Raw genomic sequence first — 23519 nt, forward strand, 5'->3', positions numbered from 1 at the left:
CATGCCTATACACAAGGGTGTGTCATTGCTGTTGCTTGACCATGCATTGGTTTCTGTGGTCAGTGAATGATAAAAACAAAATTTACCATCCATTGATGGATGGGAAATCCGCCATGAGGCATTTGTTTTTAGAAACTGCTGCTCACAACCAATGTTGCAATGGAGTGTCTCCATCTGCTGGTGGTATTGGAAAGGCATTAGTGCTATGACAGGGTCTGAAGAAGAAGAAGAAGAAGAAGAAGAAGAAGAAGAAGAAGAAGACGGAAAAAAATATATATAAAAAGAAAAAGAGAGAGAGAGAGAGAGACTGACTTAGTGAGCGAGTGAGTGAGAGAGTGAGAGTGAGTGAGAGTGAATGAGTGAGTGAGTGATTGAGTGAGTGAGTGAGTGAGTGAGAACAAATGAGTTAAAGCAAGTGAGTGAGAGAGATCGAATGAATGAAAGTCTGAATGACAGAAAGAAAAAAGGATGAAGAAAGAAGCATGAAGAAAAAAAAATGTATATGGAGTTGCTGACATGAGTGCAATCTACAAAGCCGTTGAGGCTGATCCTCATGGGAGGATTATTGCACCAGGACCCTTAGCACTTTTAAAATGCCATTCAATGCCACGGGCTAGATGTAAACTGCAGATGACCATGTTGTGGTAGTTACCATGGATACCCAAGTGATGTGTGAGCTAACACATAGGCCCAACAGATTCCAAGAAGGCCAGAATCACCAGCGGCACCACCATCGATTGTCAGGTCACCCGGATTCAGCAAATACCAGAGTCCAAAATGATGCAGGTTTATACTGTTAATTTTCAGTTTATCGTTACAGTTGGTGTTATTCCATGTCGGAAGGGACGCAGCTACAGCCAGTGGGGTAACTAGAGACAGGCAGGCAGCTATGTGCAACAAAGGTAGGCGTGTTGTTTTCATATGCAGATCTGAAATATTGTCTTATATGCAAGAGGAGGAGTGATGGGGGTTCAGGCAAAAGCCAGGCTATGGATTGCATTGCTAAATGCTCCATCAGAGTGCAATGGTCGCCTGTCCTTTTTTTAAGTGATGATGTGGGTTTAGCCTGTGCTGTATGTATGTATGGGTGGCTGACTGCCACCCACCCAGAAAGTGTATGGGAGGCTGGTTGGCTGCCAGCCTTCCTTCCATTCCTATGAGTAATGTGAGTGCTCATGAAGGGGACATGGTTGGGTCCACCCCTTTCCCGGTTATCCCCTCTAGGCCTTTTGGCTTAGATCAAGTGTAAAAAAAGAAAGGATCTTGCGACAGATCGCATCCTGAGGCACGTTTTTTTTTGTGTGAATACTTGCACTTGGGTGACTTGTGAGCACATACTGATACATACGTTCCCTATCTGGGGACCATAAATTAAATGGATTTTTGAGAAAGGGAGCTGATTTGGAAGCTTGCTTCTGTCGCCCTATGCATTGACCCGATGTGGCAGTATCTTCGGGTAGTGAACAGTGCACCACCCCATTCCAGTGTTAAACAAGAAAGATTCTCATTTAATCCTCCGTGGGTGAGAATTTGAGTTTGAGAATTGGAGACCAAAATGATGAGTTGCACTGACTGGTTTATGAACGTCTATTCATTTAGCGTTTTAATGACCATGTTTGCACACTGATTGGTGTAAAAAAATAAAATAAAACTAAATAATAATAATCTAGCACACCTGTGCAGGTTTGACATGACATGACAGGTAGCTGTCTTGTGGGTGGTGCTGAATCCTGTTAAATGACATGAGGGTCTCATGCCTATACACAAGGGTGTGTCATTGCTGTTGCTTGACCATGCATTGGTTTCTGTGGTCAGTGAATGATAAAAACTAAATTTACCATCCATTGATGGATGGGAAATCCGCCATGAGGCATTTGTTTTTAGAAACTGCTGCTCACAACCAATGTTGCAATGGAGTGTCTCCATCTGCTGGTGGTATTGGAAAGGCATTAGTGCTATGACAGGGTCTGAAGAAGAAGAAGAAGAAGAAGAAGAAGAAGAAGAAGACGGAAAAAAATATATATAAAAAGAAAAAGAGAGAGAGAGAGAGAGACTGACTTAGTGAGCGAGTGAGTGAGAGAGTGAGAGTGAGTGAGAGTGAATGAGTGAGTGAGTGATTGAGTGAGTGAGTGAGTGAGTGAGTGAGAACAAATGAGTTAAAGCAAGTGAGTGAGAGAGATCGAATGAATGAAAGTCTGAATGACAGAAAGAAAAAAGGATGAAGAAAGAAGCATGAAGAAAAAAAAATGTATATGGAGTTGCTGACATGAGTGCAATCTACAAAGCCGTTGAGGCTGATCCTCATGGGAGGATTATTGCACCAGGACCCTTAGCACTTTTAAAATGCCATTCAATGCCACGGGCTAGATGTAAACTGCAGATGACCATGTTGTGGTAGTTACCATGGATACCCAAGTGATGTGTGAGCTAACACATAGGCCCAACAGATTCCAAGAAGGCCAGAATCACCAGCGGCACCACCATCGATTGTCAGGTCACCCAGATTCAGCAAATACCAGAGTCCAAAATGATGCAGGTTTATACTGTTAATTTTCAGTTTATCGTTACAGTTGGTGTTATTCCATGTCGGAAGGGACGCAGCTACAGCCAGTGGGGTAACTAGAGACAGGCAGGCAGCTATGTGCAACAAAGGTAGGCGTGTTGTTTTCATATGCAGATCTGAAATATTGTCTTATATGCAAGAGGAGGAGTGATGGGGGTTCAGGCAAAAGCCAGGCTATGGATTGCATTGCTAAATGCTCCATCAGAGTGCAATGGTCGCCTGTCCTTTTTTTAAGTGATGATGTGGGTTTAGCCTGTGCTGTATGTATGTATGGGTGGCTGACTGCCACCCACCCAGAAAGTGTATGGGAGGCTGGTTGGCTGCCAGCCTTCCTTCCATTCCTATGAGTAATGTGAGTGCTCATGAAGGGGACATGGTTGGGTCCACCCCTTTCCCGGTTATCCCCTCTAGGCCTTTTGGCTTAGATCAAGTGTAAAAAAAGAAAGGATCTTGCGACAGATCGCATCCTGAGGCACGTTTTTTTTTGTGTGAATACTTGCACTTAGGTGACTTGTGAGCACATACTGATACATACGTTCCCTATCTGGGGACCATAAATTAAATGGATTTTTGAGAAAGGGAGCTGATTTGGAAGCTTGCTTCTGTCGCCCTATGCATTGACCCGATGTGGCAGTATCTTCGGGTAGTGAACAGTGCACCACCCCATTCCAGTGTTAAACAAGAAAGATTCTCATTTAATCCTCCGTGGGTGAGAATTTGAGTTTGAGAATTGGAGACCAAAATGATGAGTTGCACTGACTGGTTTATGAACGTCTATTCATTTAGCGTTTTAATGACCATGTTTGCACACTGATTGGTGTAAAAAAATAAAATAAAACTAAATAATAATAATCTAGCACACCTGTGCAGGTTTGACATGACATGACAGGTAGCTGTCTTGTGGGTGGTGCTGAATCCTGTTAAATGACATGAGGGTCTCATGCCTATACACAAGGGTGTGTCATTGCTGTTGCTTGACCATGCATTGGTTTCTGTGGTCAGTGAATGATAAAAACAAAATTTACCATCCATTGATGGATGGGAAATCCGCCATGAGGCATTTGTTTTTAGAAACTGCTGCTCACAACCAATGTTGCAATGGAGTGTCTCCATCTGCTGGTGGTATTGGAAAGGCATTAGTGCTATGACAGGGTCTGAAGAAGAAGAAGAAGAAGAAGAAGAAGAAGAAGACGGAAAAAAATATATATAAAAAGAAAAAGAGAGAGAGAGAGAGAGACTGACTTAGTGAGCGAGTGAGTGAGAGAGTGAGAGTGAGTGAGAGTGAATGAGTGAGTGAGTGATTGAGTGAGTGAGTGAGTGAGTGAGTGAGAACAAATGAGTTAAAGCAAGTGAGTGAGAGAGATCGAATGAATGAAAGTCTGAATGACAGAAAGAAAAAAGGATGAAGAAAGAAGCATGAAGAAAAAAAAATGTATATGGAGTTGCTGACATGAGTGCAATCTACAAAGCCGTTGAGGCTGATCCTCATGGGAGGATTATTGCACCAGGACCCTTAGCACTTTTAAAATGCCATTCAATGCCACGGGCTAGATGTAAACTGCAGATGACCATGTTGTGGTAGTTACCATGGATACCCAAGTGATGTGTGAGCTAACACATAGGCCCAACAGATTCCAAGAAGGCCAGAATCACCAGCGGCACCACCATCGATTGTCAGGTCACCCGGATTCAGCAAATACCAGAGTCCAAAATGATGCAGGTTTATACTGTTAATTTTCAGTTTATCGTTACAGTTGGTGTTATTCCATGTCGGAAGGGACGCAGCTACAGCCAGTGGGGTAACTAGAGACAGGCAGGCAGCTATGTGCAACAAAGGTAGGCGTGTTGTTTTCATATGCAGATCTGAAATATTGTCTTATATGCAAGAGGAGGAGTGATGGGGGTTCAGGCAAAAGCCAGGCTATGGATTGCATTGCTAAATGCTCCATCAGAGTGCAATGGTCGCCTGTCCTTTTTTTAAGTGATGATGTGGGTTTAGCCTGTGCTGTATGTATGTATGGGTGGCTGACTGCCACCCACCCAGAAAGTGTATGGGAGGCTGGTTGGCTGCCAGCCTTCCTTCCATTCCTATGAGTAATGTGAGTGCTCATGAAGGGGACATGGTTGGGTCCACCCCTTTCCCGGTTATCCCCTCTAGGCCTTTTGGCTTAGATCAAGTGTAAAAAAAGAAAGGATCTTGCGACAGATCGCATCCTGAGGCACGTTTTTTTTTGTGTGAATACTTGCACTTGGGTGACTTGTGAGCACATACTGATACATACGTTCCCTATCTGGGGACCATAAATTAAATGGATTTTTGAGAAAGGGAGCTGATTTGGAAGCTTGCTTCTGTCGCCCTATGCATTGACCCGATGTGGCAGTATCTTCGGGTAGTGAACAGTGCACCACCCCATTCCAGTGTTAAACAAGAAAGATTCTCATTTAATCCTCCGTGGGTGAGAATTTGAGTTTGAGAATTGGAGACCAAAATGATGAGTTGCACTGACTGGTTTATGAACGTCTATTCATTTAGCGTTTTAATGACCATGTTTGCACACTGATTGGTGTAAAAAAATAAAATAAAACTAAATAATAATAATCTAGCACACCTGTGCAGGTTTGACATGACATGACAGGTAGCTGTCTTGTGGGTGGTGCTGAATCCTGTTAAATGACATGAGGGTCTCATGCCTATACACAAGGGTGTGTCATTGCTGTTGCTTGACCATGCATTGGTTTCTGTGGTCAGTGAATGATAAAAACAAAATTTACCATCCATTGATGGATGGGAAATCCGCCATGAGGCATTTGTTTTTAGAAACTGCTGCTCACAACCAATGTTGCAATGGAGTGTCTCCATCTGCTGGTGGTATTGGAAAGGCATTAGTGCTATGACAGGGTCTGAAGAAGAAGAAGAAGAAGAAGAAGAAGAAGAAGAAGAAGACGGAAAAAAATATATATAAAAAGAAAAAGAGAGAGAGAGAGAGAGACTGACTTAGTGAGCGAGTGAGTGAGAGAGTGAGAGTGAGTGAGAGTGAATGAGTGAGTGAGTGATTGAGTGAGTGAGTGAGTGAGTGAGAACAAATGAGTTAAAGCAAGTGAGTGAGAGAGATCGAATGAATGAAAGTCTGAATGACAGAAAGAAAAAAGGATGAAGAAAGAAGCATGAAGAAAAAAAAATGTATATGGAGTTGCTGACATGAGTGCAATCTACAAAGCCGTTGAGGCTGATCCTCATGGGAGGATTATTGCACCAGGACCCTTAGCACTTTTAAAATGCCATTCAATGCCACGGGCTAGATGTAAACTGCAGATGACCATGTTGTGGTAGTTACCATGGATACCCAAGTGATGTGTGAGCTAACACATAGGCCCAACAGATTCCAAGAAGGCCAGAATCACCAGCGGCACCACCATCGATTGTCAGGTCACCCGGATTCAGCAAATACCAGAGTCCAAAATGATGCAGGTTTATACTGTTAATTTTCAGTTTATCGTTACAGTTGGTGTTATTCCATGTCGGAAGGGACGCAGCTACAGCCAGTGGGGTAACTAGAGACAGGCAGGCAGCTATGTGCAACAAAGGTAGGCGTGTTGTTTTCATATGCAGATCTGAAATATTGTCTTATATGCAAGAGGAGGAGTGATGGGGGTTCAGGCAAAAGCCAGGCTATGGATTGCATTGCTAAATGCTCCATCAGAGTGCAATGGTCGCCTGTCCTTTTTTTAAGTGATGATGTGGGTTTAGCCTGTGCTGTATGTATGTATGGGTGGCTGACTGCCACCCACCCAGAAAGTGTATGGGAGGCTGGTTGGCTGCCAGCCTTCCTTCCATTCCTATGAGTAATGTGAGTGCTCATGAAGGGGACATGGTTGGGTCCACCCCTTTCCCGGTTATCCCCTCTAGGCCTTTTGGCTTAGATCAAGTGTAAAAAAAGAAAGGATCTTGCGACAGATCGCATCCTGAGGCACGTTTTTTTTTGTGTGAATACTTGCACTTGGGTGACTTGTGAGCACATACTGATACATACGTTCCCTATCTGGGGACCATAAATTAAATGGATTTTTGAGAAAGGGAGCTGATTTGGAAGCTTGCTTCTGTCGCCCTATGCATTGACCCGATGTGGCAGTATCTTCGGGTAGTGAACAGTGCACCACCCCATTCCAGTGTTAAACAAGAAAGATTCTCATTTAATCCTCCGTGGGTGAGAATTTGAGTTTGAGAATTGGAGACCAAAATGATGAGTTGCACTGACTGGTTTATGAACGTCTATTCATTTAGCGTTTTAATGACCATGTTTGCACACTGATTGGTGTAAAAAAATAAAATAAAACTAAATAATAATAATCTAGCACACCTGTGCAGGTTTGACATGACATGACAGGTAGCTGTCTTGTGGGTGGTGCTGAATCCTGTTAAATGACATGAGGGTCTCATGCCTATACACAAGGGTGTGTCATTGCTGTTGCTTGACCATGCATTGGTTTCTGTGGTCAGTGAATGATAAAAACTAAATTTACCATCCATTGATGGATGGGAAATCCGCCATGAGGCATTTGTTTTTAGAAACTGCTGCTCACAACCAATGTTGCAATGGAGTGTCTCCATCTGCTGGTGGTATTGGAAAGGCATTAGTGCTATGACAGGGTCTGAAGAAGAAGAAGAAGAAGAAGAAGAAGAAGAAGAAGAAGAAGACGGAAAAAAATATATATAAAAAGAAAAAGAGAGAGAGAGAGAGAGACTGACTTAGTGAGCGAGTGAGTGAGAGAGTGAGAGTGAGTGAGAGTGAATGAGTGAGTGAGTGATTGAGTGAGTGAGTGAGTGAGTGAGTGAGAACAAATGAGTTAAAGCAAGTGAGTGAGAGAGATCGAATGAATGAAAGTCTGAATGACAGAAAGAAAAAAGGATGAAGAAAGAAGCATGAAGAAAAAAAAATGTATATGGAGTTGCTGACATGAGTGCAATCTACAAAGCCGTTGAGGCTGATCCTCATGGGAGGATTATTGCACCAGGACCCTTAGCACTTTTAAAATGCCATTCAATGCCACGGGCTAGATGTAAACTGCAGATGACCATGTTGTGGTAGTTACCATGGATACCCAAGTGATGTGTGAGCTAACACATAGGCCCAACAGATTCCAAGAAGGCCAGAATCACCAGCGGCACCACCATCGATTGTCAGGTCACCCAGATTCAGCAAATACCAGAGTCCAAAATGATGCAGGTTTATACTGTTAATTTTCAGTTTATCGTTACAGTTGGTGTTATTCCATGTCGGAAGGGACGCAGCTACAGCCAGTGGGGTAACTAGAGACAGGCAGGCAGCTATGTGCAACAAAGGTAGGCGTGTTGTTTTCATATGCAGATCTGAAATATTGTCTTATATGCAAGAGGAGGAGTGATGGGGGTTCAGGCAAAAGCCAGGCTATGGATTGCATTGCTAAATGCTCCATCAGAGTGCAATGGTCGCCTGTCCTTTTTTTAAGTGATGATGTGGGTTTAGCCTGTGCTGTATGTATGTATGGGTGGCTGACTGCCACCCACCCAGAAAGTGTATGGGAGGCTGGTTGGCTGCCAGCCTTCCTTCCATTCCTATGAGTAATGTGAGTGCTCATGAAGGGGACATGGTTGGGTCCACCCCTTTCCCGGTTATCCCCTCTAGGCCTTTTGGCTTAGATCAAGTGTAAAAAAAGAAAGGATCTTGCGACAGATCGCATCCTGAGGCACGTTTTTTTTTGTGTGAATACTTGCACTTGGGTGACTTGTGAGCACATACTGATACATACGTTCCCTATCTGGGGACCATAAATTAAATGGATTTTTGAGAAAGGGAGCTGATTTGGAAGCTTGCTTCTGTCGCCCTATGCATTGACCCGATGTGGCAGTATCTTCGGGTAGTGAACAGTGCACCACCCCATTCCAGTGTTAAACAAGAAAGATTCTCATTTAATCCTCCGTGGGTGAGAATTTGAGTTTGAGAATTGGAGACCAAAATGATGAGTTGCACTGACTGGTTTATGAACGTCTATTCATTTAGCGTTTTAATGACCATGTTTGCACACTGATTGGTGTAAAAAAATAAAATAAAACTAAATAATAATAATCTAGCACACCTGTGCAGGTTTGACATGACATGACAGGTAGCTGTCTTGTGGGTGGTGCTGAATCCTGTTAAATGACATGAGGGTCTCATGCCTATACACAAGGGTGTGTCATTGCTGTTGCTTGGCCATGCATTGGTTTCTGTGGTCAGTGAATGATAAAAACAAAATTTACCATCCATTGATGGATGGGAAATCCGCCATGAGGCATTTGTTTTTAGAAACTGCTGCTCACAACCAATGTTGCAATGGAGTGTCTCCATCTGCTGGTGGTATTGGAAAGGCATTAGTGCTATGACAGGGTCTGAAGAAGAAGAAGAAGAAGAAGAAGAAGAAGACGGAAAAAAATATATATAAAAAGAAAAAGAGAGAGAGAGAGAGAGACTGACTTAGTGAGCGAGTGAGTGAGAGAGTGAGAGTGAGTGAGAGTGAATGAGTGAGTGAGTGATTGAGTGAGTGAGTGAGTGAGTGAGAACAAATGAGTTAAAGCAAGTGAGTGAGAGAGATCGAATGAATGAAAGTCTGAATGACAGAAAGAAAAAAGGATGAAGAAAGAAGCATGAAGAAAAAAAAATGTATATGGAGTTGCTGACATGAGTGCAATCTACAAAGCCGTTGAGGCTGATCCTCATGGGAGGATTATTGCACCAGGACCCTTAGCACTTTTAAAATGCCATTCAATGCCACGGGCTAGATGTAAACTGCAGATGACCATGTTGTGGTAGTTACCATGGATACCCAAGTGATGTGTGAGCTAACACATAGGCCCAACAGATTCCAAGAAGGCCAGAATCACCAGCGGCACCACCATCGATTGTCAGGTCACCCGGATTCAGCAAATACCAGAGTCCAAAATGATGCAGGTTTATACTGTTAATTTTCAGTTTATCGTTACAGTTGGTGTTATTCCATGTCGGAAGGGACGCAGCTACAGCCAGTGGGGTAACTAGAGACAGGCAGGCAGCTATGTGCAACAAAGGTAGGCGTGTTGTTTTCATATGCAGATCTGAAATATTGTCTTATATGCAAGAGGAGGAGTGATGGGGGTTCAGGCAAAAGCCAGGCTATGGATTGCATTGCTAAATGCTCCATCAGAGTGCAATGGTCGCCTGTCCTTTTTTTAAGTGATGATGTGGGTTTAGCCTGTGCTGTATGTATGTATGGGTGGCTGACTGCCACCCACCCAGAAAGTGTATGGGAGGCTGGTTGGCTGCCAGCCTTCCTTCCATTCCTATGAGTAATGTGAGTGCTCATGAAGGGGACATGGTTGGGTCCACCCCTTTCCCGGTTATCCCCTCTAGGCCTTTTGGCTTAGATCAAGTGTAAAAAAAGAAAGGATCTTGCGACAGATCGCATCCTGAGGCACGTTTTTTTTTGTGTGAATACTTGCACTTGGGTGACTTGTGAGCACATACTGATACATACGTTCCCTATCTGGGGACCATAAATTAAATGGATTTTTGAGAAAGGGAGCTGATTTGGAAGCTTGCTTCTGTCGCCCTATGCATTGACCCGATGTGGCAGTATCTTCGGGTAGTGAACAGTGCACCACCCCATTCCAGTGTTAAACAAGAAAGATTCTCATTTAATCCTCCGTGGGTGAGAATTTGAGTTTGAGAATTGGAGACCAAAATGATGAGTTGCACTGACTGGTTTATGAACGTCTATTCATTTAGCGTTTTAATGACCATGTTTGCACACTGATTGGTGTAAAAAAATAAAATAAAACTAAATAATAATAATCTAGCACACCTGTGCAGGTTTGACATGACATGACAGGTAGCTGTCTTGTGGGTGGTGCTGAATCCTGTTAAATGACATGAGGGTCTCATGCCTATACACAAGGGTGTGTCATTGCTGTTGCTTGACCATGCATTGGTTTCTGTGGTCAGTGAATGATAAAAACTAAATTTACCATCCATTGATGGATGGGAAATCCGCCATGAGGCATTTGTTTTTAGAAACTGCTGCTCACAACCAATGTTGCAATGGAGTGTCTCCATCTGCTGGTGGTATTGGAAAGGCATTAGTGCTATGACAGGGTCTGAAGAAGAAGAAGAAGAAGAAGAAGAAGAAGAAGAAGAAGAAGAAGACGGAAAAAAATATATATAAAAAGAAAAAGAGAGAGAGAGAGAGAGACTGACTTAGTGAGCGAGTGAGTGAGAGAGTGAGAGTGAGTGAGAGTGAATGAGTGAGTGAGTGATTGAGTGAGTGAGTGAGTGAGTGAGTGAGTGAGAACAAATGAGTTAAAGCAAGTGAGTGAGAGAGATCGAATGAATGAAAGTCTGAATGACAGAAAGAAAAAAGGATGAAGAAAGAAGCATGAAGAAAAAAAAATGTATATGGAGTTGCTGACATGAGTGCAATCTACAAAGCCGTTGAGGCTGATCCTCATGGGAGGATTATTGCACCAGGACCCTTAGCACTTTTAAAATGCCATTCAATGCCACGGGCTAGATGTAAACTGCAGATGACCATGTTGTGGTAGTTACCATGGATACCCAAGTGATGTGTGAGCTAACACATAGGCCCAACAGATTCCAAGAAGGCCAGAATCACCAGCGGCACCACCATCGATTGTCAGGTCACCCAGATTCAGCAAATACCAGAGTCCAAAATGATGCAGGTTTATACTGTTAATTTTCAGTTTATCGTTACAGTTGGTGTTATTCCATGTCGGAAGGGACGCAGCTACAGCCAGTGGGGTAACTAGAGACAGGCAGGCAGCTATGTGCAACAAAGGTAGGCGTGTTGTTTTCATATGCAGATCTGAAATATTGTCTTATATGCAAGAGGAGGAGTGATGGGGGTTCAGGCAAAAGCCAGGCTATGGATTGCATTGCTAAATGCTCCATCAGAGTGCAATGGTCGCCTGTCCTTTTTTTAAGTGATGATGTGGGTTTAGCCTGTGCTGTATGTATGTATGGGTGGCTGACTGCCACCCACCCAGAAAGTGTATGGGAGGCTGGTTGGCTGCCAGCCTTCCTTCCATTCCTATGAGTAATGTGAGTGCTCATGAAGGGGACATGGTTGGGTCCACCCCTTTCCCGGTTATCCCCTCTAGGCCTTTTGGCTTAGATCAAGTGTAAAAAAAGAAAGGATCTTGCGACAGATCGCATCCTGAGGCACGTTTTTTTTTGTGTGAATACTTGCACTTGGGTGACTTGTGAGCACATACTGATACATACGTTCCCTATCTGGGGACCATAAATTAAATGGATTTTTGAGAAAGGGAGCTGATTTGGAAGCTTGCTTCTGTCGCCCTATGCATTGACCCGATGTGGCAGTATCTTCGGGTAGTGAACAGTGCACCACCCCATTCCAGTGTTAAACAAGAAAGATTCTCATTTAATCCTCCGTGGGTGAGAATTTGAGTTTGAGAATTGGAGACCAAAATGATGAGTTGCACTGACTGGTTTATGAACGTCTATTCATTTAGCGTTTTAATGACCATGTTTGCACACTGATTGGTGTAAAAAAATAAAATAAAACTAAATAATAATAATCTAGCACACCTGTGCAGGTTTGACATGACATGACAGGTAGCTGTCTTGTGGGTGGTGCTGAATCCTGTTAAATGACATGAGGGTCTCATGCCTATACACAAGGGTGTGTCATTGCTGTTGCTTGGCCATGCATTGGTTTCTGTGGTCAGTGAATGATAAAAACAAAATTTACCATCCATTGATGGATGGGAAATCCGCCATGAGGCATTTGTTTTTAGAAACTGCTGCTCACAACCAATGTTGCAATGGAGTGTCTCCATCTGCTGGTGGTATTGGAAAGGCATTAGTGCTATGACAGGGTCTGAAGAAGAAGAAGAAGAAGAAGAAGAAGAAGACGGAAAAAAATATATATAAAAAGAAAAAGAGAGAGAGAGAGAGAGACTGACTTAGTGAGCGAGTGAGTGAGAGAGTGAGAGTGAGTGAGAGTGAATGAGTGAGTGAGTGATTGAGTGAGTGAGTGAGTGAGTGAGAACAAATGAGTTAAAGCAAGTGAGTGAGAGAGATCGAATGAATGAAAGTCTGAATGACAGAAAGAAAAAAGGATGAAGAAAGAAGCATGAAGAAAAAAAAATGTATATGGAGTTGCTGACATGAGTGCAATCTACAAAGCCGTTGAGGCTGATCCTCATGGGAGGATTATTGCACCAGGACCCTTAGCACTTTTAAAATGCCATTCAATGCCACGGGCTAGATGTAAACTGCAGATGACCATGTTGTGGTAGTTACCATGGATACCCAAGTGATGTGTGAGCTAACACATAGGCCCAACAGATTCCAAGAAGGCCAGAATCACCAGCGGCACCACCATCGATTGTCAGGTCACCCGGATTCAGCAAATACCAGAGTCCAAAATGATGCAGGTTTATACTGTTAATTTTCAGTTTATCGTTACAGTTGGTGTTATTCCATGTCGGAAGGGACGCAGCTACAGCCAGTGGGGTAACTAGAGACAGGCAGGCAGCTATGTGCAACAAAGGTAGGCGTGTTGTTTTCATATGCAGATCTGAAATATTGTCTTATATGCAAGAGGAGGAGTGATGGGGGTTCAGGCAAAAGCCAGGCTATGGATTGCATTGCTAAATGCTCCATCAGAGTGCAATGGTCGCCTGTCCTTTTTTTAAGTGATGATGTGGGTTTAGCCTGTGCTGTATGTATGTATGGGTGGCTGACTGCCACCCACCCAGAAAGTGTATGGGAGGCTGGTTGGCTGCCAGCCTTCCTTCCATTCCTATGAGTAATGTGAGTGCTCATGAAGGGGACATGGTTGGGTCCACCCCTTTCCCGGTTATCCCCTCTAGGCCTTTTGGCTTAGATCAAGTGTAAAAAAAGAAAGGATCTTGCGACAGATCGCATCCTGAGGCACGTTTTTTTTTGTGTGAATACTTGCACTTGGGTGACTTGTGAGCACATACTGATACATACGTTCCCTATCTGGGGACCATAAATTAAATGGATTTTTGAGAAAGGGAGCTGATTTGGAAGCTTGCTTCTGTCGCCCTATGCATTGACCCGATGTGGCAGTATCTTCGGGTAGTGAACAGTGCACCACCCCATTCCAGTGTTAAACAAGAAAGATTCTCATTTAATCCTCCGTGGGTGAGAATTTGAGTTTGAGAATTGGAGACCAAAATGATGAGTTGCACTGACTGGTTTATGAACGTCTATTCATTTAGCGTTTTAATGACCATGTTTGCACACTGATTGGTGTAAAAAAATAAAATAAAACTAAATAATAATAATCTAGCACACCTGTGCAGGTTTGACATGACATGACAGGTAGCTGTCTTGTGGGTGGTGCTGAATCCTGTTAAATGACATGAGGGTCTCATGCCTATACACAAGGGTGTGTCATTGCTGTTGCTTGACCATGCATTGGTTTCTGTGGTCAGTGAATGATAAAAACTAAATTTACCATCCATTGATGGATGGGAAATCCGCCATGAGGCATTTGTTTTTAGAAACTGCTGCTCACAACCAATGTTGCAATGGAGTGTCTCCATCTGCTGGTGGTATTGGAAAGGCATTAGTGCTATGACAGGGTCTGAAGAAGAAGAAGAAGAAGAAGAAGAAGAAGAAGAAGAAGAAGACGGAAAAAAATATATATAAAAAGAAAAAGAGAGAGAGAGAGAGAGACTGACTTAGTGAGCGAGTGAGTGAGAGAGTGAGAGTGAGTGAGAGTGAATGAGTGAGTGAGTGATTGAGTGAGTGAGTGAGTGAGTGAGTGAGAACAAATGAGTTAAAGCAAGTGAGTGAGAGAGATCGAATGAATGAAAGTCTGAATGACAGAAAGAAAAAAGGATGAAGAAAGAAGCATGAAGAAAAAAAAATGTATATGGAGTTGCTGACATGAGTGCAATCTACAAAGCCGTTGAGGCTGATCCTCATGGGAGGATTATTGCACCAGGACCCTTAGCACTTTTAAAATGCCATTCAATGCCACGGGCTAGATGTAAACTGCAGATGACCATGTTGTGGTAGTTACCATGGATACCCAAGTGATGTGTGAGCTAACACATAGGCCCAACAGATTCCAAGAAGGCCAGAATCACCAGCGGCACCACCATCGATTGTCAGGTCACCCAGATTCAGCAAATACCAGAGTCCAAAATGATGCAGGTTTATACTGTTAATTTTCAGTTTATCGTTACAGTTGGTGTTATTCCATGTCGGAAGGGACGCAGCTACAGCCAGTGGGGTAACTAGAGACAGGCAGGCAGCTATGTGCAACAAAGGTAGGCGTGTTGTTTTCATATGCAGATCTGAAATATTGTCTTATATGCAAGAGGAGGAGTGATGGGGGTTCAGGCAAAAGCCAGGCTATGGATTGCATTGCTAAATGCTCCATCAGAGTGCAATGGTCGCCTGTCCTTTTTTTAAGTGATGATGTGGGTTTAGCCTGTGCTGTATGTATGTATGGGTGGCTGACTGCCACCCACCCAGAAAGTGTATGGGAGGCTGGTTGGCTGCCAGCCTTCCTTCCATTCCTATGAGTAATGTGAGTGCTCATGAAGGGGACATGGTTGGGTCCACCCCTTTCCCGGTTATCCCCTCTAGGCCTTTTGGCTTAGATCAAGTGTAAAAAAAGAAAGGATCTTGCGACAGATCGCATCCTGAGGCACGTTTTTTTTTGTGTGAATACTTGCACTTGGGTGACTTGTGAGCACATACTGATACATACGTTCCCTATCTGGGGACCATAAATTAAATGGATTTTTGAGAAAGGGAGCTGATTTGGAAGCTTGCTTCTGTCGCCCTATGCATTGACCCGATGTGGCAGTATCTTCGGGTAGTGAACAGTGCACCACCCCATTCCAGTGTTAAACAAGAAAGATTCTCATTTAATCCTCCGTGGGTGAGAATTTGAGTTTGAGAATTGGAGACCAAAATGATGAGTTGCACTGACTGGTTTATGAACGTCTATTCATTTAGCGTTTTAATGACCATGTTTGCACACTGATTGGTGTAAAAAAATAAAATAAAACTAAATAATAATAATCTAGCACACCTGTGCAGGTTTGACATGACATGACAGGTAGCTGTCTTGTGGGTGGTGCTGAATCCTGTTAAATGACATGAGGGTCTCATGCCTATACACAAGGGTGTGTCATTGCTGTTGCTTGGCCATGCATTGGTTTCTGTGGTCAGTGAATGATAAAAACAAAATTTACCATCCATTGATGGATGGGAAATCCGCCATGAGGCATTTGTTTTTAGAAACTGCTGCTCACAACCAATGTTGCAATGGAGTGTCTCCATCTGCTGGTGGTATTGGAAAGGCATTAGTGCTATGACAGGGTCTGAAGAAGAAGAAGAAGAAGAAGAAGAAGAAGACGGAAAAAAATATATATAAAAAGAAAAAGAGAGAGAGAGAGAGAGACTGACTTAGTGAGCGAGTGAGTGAGAGAGTGAGAGTGAGTGAGAGTGAATGAGTGAGTGAGTGATTGAGTGAGTGAGTGAGTGAGTGAGTGAGAACAAATGAGTTAAAGCAAGTGAGTGAGAGAGATCGAATGAATGAAAGTCTGAATGACAGAAAGAAAAAAGGATGAAGAAAGAAGCATGAAGAAAAAAAAATGTATATGGAGTTGCTGACATGAGTGCAATCTACAAAGCCGTTGAGGCTGATCCTCATGGGAGGATTATTGCACCAGGACCCTTAGCACTTTTAAAATGCCATTCAATGCCACGGGCTAGATGTAAACTGCAGATGACCATGTTGTGGTAGTTACCATGGATACCCAAGTGATGTGTGAGCTAACACATAGGCCCAACAGATTCCAAGAAGGCCAGAATCACCAGCGGCACCACCATCGATTGTCAGGTCACCCGGATTCAGCAAATACCAGAGTCCAAAATGATGCAGGTTTATACTGTTAATTTTCAGTTTATCGTTACAGTTGGTGTTATTCCATGTCGGAAGGGACGCAGCTACAGCCAGTGGGGTAACTAGAGACAGGCAGGCAGCTATGTGCAACAAAGGTAGGCGTGTTGTTTTCATATGCAGATCTGAAATATTGTCTTATATGCAAGAGGAGGAGTGATGGGGGTTCAGGCAAAAGCCAGGCTATGGATTGCATTGCTAAATGCTCCATCAGAGTGCAATGGTCGCCTGTCCTTTTTTTAAGTGATGATGTGGGTTTAGCCTGTGCTGTATGTATGTATGGGTGGCTGACTGCCACCCACCCAGAAAGTGTATGGGAGGCTGGTTGGCTGCCAGCCTTCCTTCCATTCCTATGAGTAATGTGAGTGCTCATGAAGGGGACATGGTTGGGTCCACCCCTTTCCCGGTTATCCCCTCTAGACCTTTTGGCTTAGATCAAGTGTAAAAAAAGAAAGGATCTTGCGACAGATCGCATCCTGAGGCACGTTTTTTTTTGTGTGAATACTTGCACTTGGGTGACTTGTGAGCACATACTGATACATACGTTCCCTATCTGGGGACCATAAATTAAATGGATTTTTGAGAAAGGGAGCTGATTTGGAAGCTTGCTTCTGTCGCCCTATGCATTGACCCGATGTGGCAGTATCTTCGGGTAGTGAACAGTGCACCACCCCATTCCAGTGTTAAACAAGAAAGATTCTCATTTAATCCTCCGTGGGTGAGAATTTGAGTTTGAGAATTGGAGACCAAAATGATGAGTTGCACTGACTGGTTTATGAACGTCTATTCATTTAGCGTTTTAATGACCATGTTTGCACACTGATTGGTGTAAAAAAATAAAATAAAACTAAATAATAATAATCTAGCACACCTGTGCAGGTTTGACATGACATGACAGGTAGCTGTCTTGTGGGTGGTGCTGAATCCTGTTAAATGACATGAGGGTCTCATGCCTATACACAAGGGTGTGTCATTGCTGTTGCTTGACCATGCATTGGTTTCTGTGGTCAGTGAATGATAAAAACAAAATTTACCATCCATTGATGGATGGGAAATCCGCCATGAGGCATTTGTTTTTAGAAACTGCTGCTCACAACCAATGTTGCAATGGAGTGTCTCCATCTGCTGGTGGTATTGGAAAGGCATTAGTGCTATGACAGGGTCTGAAGAAGAAGAAGAAGAAGAAGAAGACGGAAAAAAATATATATAAAAAGAAAAAGAGAGAGAGAGAGAGAGACTGACTTAGTGAGCGAGTGAGTGAGAGAGTGAGAGTGAGTGAGAGTGAATGAGTGAGTGAGTGATTGAGTGAGTGAGTGAGTGAGTGAGAACAAATGAGTTAAAGCAAGTGAGTGAGAGAGATCGAATGAATGAAAGTCTGAATGACAGAAAGAAAAAAGGATGAAGAAAGAAGCATGAAGAAAAAAAAATGTATATGGAGTTGCTGACATGAGTGCAATCTACAAAGCCGTTGAGGCTGATCCTCATGGGAGGATTATTGCACCAGGACCCTTAGCACTTTTAAAATGCCATTCAATGCCACGGGCTAGATGTAAACTGCAGATGACCATGTTGTGGTAGTTACCATGGATACCCAAGTGATGTGTGAGCTAACACATAGGCCCAACAGATTCCAAGAAGGCCAGAATCACCAGCGGCACCACCATCGATTGTCAGGTCACCCGGATTCAGCAAATACCAGAGTCCAAAATGATGCAGGTTTATACTGTTAATTTTCAGTTTATCGTTACAGTTGGTGTTATTCCATGTCGGAAGGGACGCAGCTACAGCCAGTGGGGTAACTAGAGACAGGCAGGCAGCTATGTGCAACAAAGGTAGGCGTGTTGTTTTCATATGCAGATCTGAAATATTGTCTTATATGCAAGAGGAGGAGTGATGGGGGTTCAGGCAAAAGCCAGGCTATGGATTGCATTGCTAAATGCTCCATCAGAGTGCAATGGTCGCCTGTCCTTTTTTTAAGTGATGATGTGGGTTTAGCCTGTGCTGTATGTATGTATGGGTGGCTGACTGCCACCCACCCAGAAAGTGTATGGGAGGCTGGTTGGCTGCCAGCCTTCCTTCCATTCCTATGAGTAATGTGAGTGCTCATGAAGGGGACATGGTTGGGTCCACCCCTTTCCCGGTTATCCCCTCTAGGCCTTTTGGCTTAGATCAAGTGTAAAAAAAGAAAGGATCTTGCGACAGATCGCATCCTGAGGCACGTTTTTTTTTGTGTGAATACTTGCACTTGGGTGACTTGTGAGCACATACTGATACATACGTTCCCTATCTGGGGACCATAAATTAAATGGATTTTTGAGAAAGGGAGCTGATTTGGAAGCTTGCTTCTGTCGCCCTATGCATTGACCCGATGTGGCAGTATCTTCGGGTAGTGAACAGTGCACCACCCCATTCCAGTGTTAAACAAGAAAGATTCTCATTTAATCCTCCGTGGGTGAGAATTTGAGTTTGAGAATTGGAGACCAAAATGATGAGTTGCACTGACTGGTTTATGAACGTCTATTCATTTAGCGTTTTAATGACCATGTTTGCACACTGATTGGTGTAAAAAAATAAAATAAAACTAAATAATAATAATCTAGCACACCTGTGCAGGTTTGACATGACATGACAGGTAGCTGTCTTGTGGGTGGTGCTGAATCCTGTTAAATGACATGAGGGTCTCATGCCTATACACAAGGGTGTGTCATTGCTGTTGCTTGACCATGCATTGGTTTCTGTGGTCAGTGAATGATAAAAACAAAATTTACCATCCATTGATGGATGGGAAATCCGCCATGAGGCATTTGTTTTTAGAAACTGCTGCTCACAACCAATGTTGCAATGGAGTGTCTCCATCTGCTGGTGGTATTGGAAAGGCATTAGTGCTATGACAGGGTCTGAAGAAGAAGAAGAAGAAGAAGAAGACGGAAAAAAATATATATAAAAAGAAAAAGAGAGAGAGAGAGAGAGACTGACTTAGTGAGCGAGTGAGTGAGAGAGTGAGAGTGAGTGAGAGTGAATGAGTGAGTGAGTGATTGAGTGAGTGAGTGAGTGAGTGAGAACAAATGAGTTAAAGCAAGTGAGTGAGAGAGATCGAATGAATGAAAGTCTGAATGACAGAAAGAAAAAAGGATGAAGAAAGAAGCATGAAGAAAAAAAAATGTATATGGAGTTGCTGACATGAGTGCAATCTACAAAGCCGTTGAGGCTGATCCTCATGGGAGGATTATTGCACCAGGACCCTTAGCACTTTTAAAATGCCATTCAATGCCACGGGCTAGATGTAAACTGCAGATGACCATGTTGTGGTAGTTACCATGGATACCCAAGTGATGTGTGAGCTAACACATAGGCCCAACAGATTCCAAGAAGGCCAGAATCACCAGCGGCACCACCATCGATTGTCAGGTCACCCGGATTCAGCAAATACCAGAGTCCAAAATGATGCAGGTTTATACTGTTAATTTTCAGTTTATCGTTACAGTTGGTGTTATTCCATGTCGGAAGGGACGCAGCTACAGCCAGTGGGGTAACTAGAGACAGGCAGGCAGCTATGTGCAACAAAGGTAGGCGTGTTGTTTTCATATGCAGATCTGAAATATTGTCTTATATGCAAGAGGAGGAGTGATGGGGGTTCAGGCAAAAGCCAGGCTATGGATTGCATTGCTAAATGCTCCATCAGAGTGCAATGGTCGCCTGTCCTTTTTTTAAGTGATGATGTGGGTTTAGCCTGTGCTGTATGTATGTATGGGTGGCTGACTGCCACCCACCCAGAAAGTGTATGGGAGGCTGGTTGGCTGCCAGCCTTCCTTCCATTCCTATGAGTAATGTGAGTGCTCATGAAGGGGACATGGTTGGGTCCACCCCTTTCCCGGTTATCCCCTCTAGGCCTTTTGGCTTAGATCAAGTGTAAAAAAAGAAAGGATCTTGCGACAGATCGCATCCTGAGGCACGTTTTTTTTTGTGTGAATACTTGCACTTGGGTGACTTGTGAGCACATACTGATACATACGTTCCCTATCTGGGGACCATAAATTAAATGGATTTTTGAGAAAGGGAGCTGATTTGGAAGCTTGCTTCTGTCGCCCTATGCATTGACCCGATGTGGCAGTATCTTCGGGTAGTGAACAGTGCACCACCCCATTCCAGTGTTAAACAAGAAAGATTCTCATTTAATCCTCCGTGGGTGAGAATTTGAGTTTGAGAATTGGAGACCAAAATGATGAGTTGCACTGACTGGTTTATGAACGTCTATTCGTTTAGCGTTTTAATGACCATGTTTGCACACTGATTGGTGTAAAAAAATCAAATAAAACTAAATAATAATAATCTAGCACACCTGTGCAGGTTTGACATGACATGACAGGTAGCTGTCTTGTGGGTGGTGCTGAATCCTGTTAAATGACATGAGGGTCTCATGCCTATACACAAGGGTGTGTCATTGCTGTTGCTTGACCATGCATTGGTTTCTGTGGTCAGTGAATGATAAAAACAAAATTTACCATCCATTGATGGATGGGAAATCCGCCATGAGGCATTTGTTTTTAGAAACTGCTGCTCACAACCAATGTTGCAATGGAGTGTCTCCATCTGCTGGTGGTATTGGAAAGGCATTAGTGCTATGACAGGGTCTGAAGAAGAAGAAGAAGAAGAAGAAGACGGAAAAAAATATATATAAAAAGAAAAAGAGAGAGAGAGAGAGAGACTGACTTAGTGAGCGAGTGAGTGAGAGAGTGAGAGTGAGTGAGAGTGAATGAGTGAGTGAGTGATTGAGTGAGTGAGTGAGTGAGTGAGAACAAATGAGTTAAAGCAAGTGAGTGAGAGAGATCGAATGAATGAAAGTCTGAATGACAGAAAGAAAAAAGGATGAAGAAAGAAGCATGAAGAAAAAAAAATGTATATGGAGTTGCTGACATGAGTGCAATCTACAAAGCCGTTGAGGCTGATCCTCATGGGAGGATTATTGCACCAGGACCCTTAGCACTTTTAAAATGCCATTCAATGCCACGGGCTAGATGTAAACTGCAGATGACCATGTTGTGGTAGTTACCATGGATACCCAAGTGATGTGTGAGCTAACACATAGGCCCAACAGATTCCAAGAAGGCCAGAATCACCAGCGGCACCACCATCGATTGTCAGGTCACCCGTATTCAGCAAATACCAGAGTCCAAAATGATGCAGGTTTATACTGTTAATTTTCAGTTTATCGTTACAGTTGGTGTTATTCCATGTCGGAAGGGACGCAGCTACAGCCAGTGGGGTAACTAGAGACAGGCAGGCAGCTATGTGCAACAAAGGTAGGCGTGTTGTTTTCATATGCAGATCTGAAATATTGTCTTATATGCAAGAGGAGGAGTGATGGGGGTTCAGGCAAAAGCCAGGCTATGGATTGCATTGCTAAATGCTCCATCAGAGTGCAATGGTCGCCTGTCCTTTTTTTAAGTGATGATGTGGGTTTAGCCTGTGCTGTATGTATGTATGGGTGGCTGACTGCCACCCACCCAGAAAGTGTATGGGAGGCTGGTTGGCTGCCAGCCTTCCTTCCATTCCTATGAGTAATGTGAGTGCTCATGAAGGGGACATGGTTGGGTCCACCCCTTTCCCGGTTATCCCCTCTAGGCCTTTTGGCTTAGATCAAGTGTAAAAAAAGAAAGGATCTTGCGACAGATCGCATCCTGAGGCACGTTTTTTTTTGTGTGAATACTTGCACTTGGGTGACTTGTGAGCACATACTGATACATACGTTCCCTATCTGGGGACCATAAATTAAATGGATTTTTGAGAAAGGGAGCTGATTTGGAAGCTTGCTTCTGTCGCCCTATGCATTGACCCGATGTGGCAGTATCTTCGGGTAGTGAACAGTGCACCACCCCATTCCAGTGTTAAACAAGAAAGATTCTCATTTAATCCTCCGTGGGTGAGAATTTGAGTTTGAGAATTGGAGACCAAAATGATGAGTTGCACTGACTGGTTTATGAACGTCTATTCATTTAGCGTTTTAATGACCATGTTTGCACACTGATTGGTGTAAAAAAATAAAATAAAACTAAATAATAATAATCTAGCACACCTGTGCAGGTTTGACATGACATGACAGGTAGCTGTCTTGTGGGTGGTGCTGAATCCTGTTAAATGACATGAGGGTCTCATGCCTATACACAAGGGTGTGTCATTGCTGTTGCTTGACCATGCATTGGTTTCTGTGGTCAGTGAATGATAAAAACAAAATTTACCATCCATTGATGGATGGGAAATCCGCCATGAGGCATTTGTTTTTAGAAACTGCTGCTCACAACCAATGTTGCAATGGAGTGTCTCCATCTGCTGGTGGTATTGGAAAGGCATTAGTGCTATGACAGGGTCTGAAGAAGAAGAAGAAGAAGAAGAAGACGGAAAAAAATATATATAAAAAGAAAAAGAGAGAGAGAGAGAGAGACTGACTTAGTGAGCGAGTGAGTGAGAGAGTGAGAGTGAGTGAGAGTGAATGAGTGAGTGAGTGATTGAGTGAGTGAGTGAGTGAGTGAGAACAAATGAGTTAAAGCAAGTGAGTGAGAGAGATCGAATGAATGAAAGTCTGAATGACAGAAAGAAAAAAGGATGAAGAAAGAAGCATGAAGAAAAAAAAATGTATATGGAGTTGCTGACATGAGTGCAATCTACAAAGCCGTTGAGGCTGATCCTCATGGGAGGATTATTGCACCAGGACCCTTAGCACTTTTAAAATGCCATTCAATGCCACGGGCTAGATGTAAACTGCAGATGACCATGTTGTGGTAGTTACCATGGATACCCAAGTGATGTGTGAGCTAACACATAGGCCCAACAGATTCCAAGAAGGCCAGAATCACCAGCGGCACCACCATCGATTGTCAGGTCACCCGGATTCAGCAAATACCAGAGTCCAAAATGATGCAGGTTTATACTGTTAATTTTCAGTTTATCGTTACAGTTGGTGTTATTCCATGTC

The 23519-nt window shown here is 43.3% G+C and overlaps 13 pseudogenes; all 13 read left to right on the plus strand.

Annotated features, from left to right (window-relative positions):
* The first annotated feature begins 1213 nt into the window (after positions 1–1213).
* LOC130286970 (U2 spliceosomal RNA) lies at positions 1214–1477 on the plus strand (annotated as a pseudogene).
* Positions 1478–2963: 1486 nt separating this feature from the next.
* LOC130287610 (U2 spliceosomal RNA) lies at positions 2964–3227 on the plus strand (annotated as a pseudogene).
* Positions 3228–4710: 1483 nt separating this feature from the next.
* On the plus strand, positions 4711–4974 carry LOC130286971 (U2 spliceosomal RNA; annotated as a pseudogene).
* A 1485-nt stretch (positions 4975–6459) lies between these two features.
* On the plus strand, positions 6460–6723 carry LOC130286972 (U2 spliceosomal RNA; annotated as a pseudogene).
* A 1492-nt stretch (positions 6724–8215) lies between these two features.
* Positions 8216–8479, plus strand: LOC130286973 (U2 spliceosomal RNA; annotated as a pseudogene).
* Positions 8480–9955: 1476 nt separating this feature from the next.
* Positions 9956–10219, plus strand: LOC130286975 (U2 spliceosomal RNA; annotated as a pseudogene).
* A 1499-nt stretch (positions 10220–11718) lies between these two features.
* Positions 11719–11982, plus strand: LOC130286976 (U2 spliceosomal RNA; annotated as a pseudogene).
* Positions 11983–13458: 1476 nt separating this feature from the next.
* Positions 13459–13722, plus strand: LOC130286977 (U2 spliceosomal RNA; annotated as a pseudogene).
* A 1492-nt stretch (positions 13723–15214) lies between these two features.
* Positions 15215–15478, plus strand: LOC130286978 (U2 spliceosomal RNA; annotated as a pseudogene).
* Positions 15479–16958: 1480 nt separating this feature from the next.
* Positions 16959–17222, plus strand: LOC130289868 (U2 spliceosomal RNA; annotated as a pseudogene).
* Positions 17223–18692: 1470 nt separating this feature from the next.
* Positions 18693–18956, plus strand: LOC130286979 (U2 spliceosomal RNA; annotated as a pseudogene).
* A 1470-nt stretch (positions 18957–20426) lies between these two features.
* On the plus strand, positions 20427–20690 carry LOC130286981 (U2 spliceosomal RNA; annotated as a pseudogene).
* Positions 20691–22160: 1470 nt separating this feature from the next.
* Positions 22161–22424, plus strand: LOC130286982 (U2 spliceosomal RNA; annotated as a pseudogene).
* The last annotated feature ends 1095 nt before the right edge of the window (positions 22425–23519 follow it).

The sequence above is a fragment of the Hyla sarda genome, chromosome 8 (assembly GCF_029499605.1).
Source record: "Hyla sarda isolate aHylSar1 chromosome 8, aHylSar1.hap1, whole genome shotgun sequence".
In the NCBI taxonomy this organism is placed as follows: domain Eukaryota; kingdom Metazoa; phylum Chordata; class Amphibia; order Anura; family Hylidae; genus Hyla; species Hyla sarda.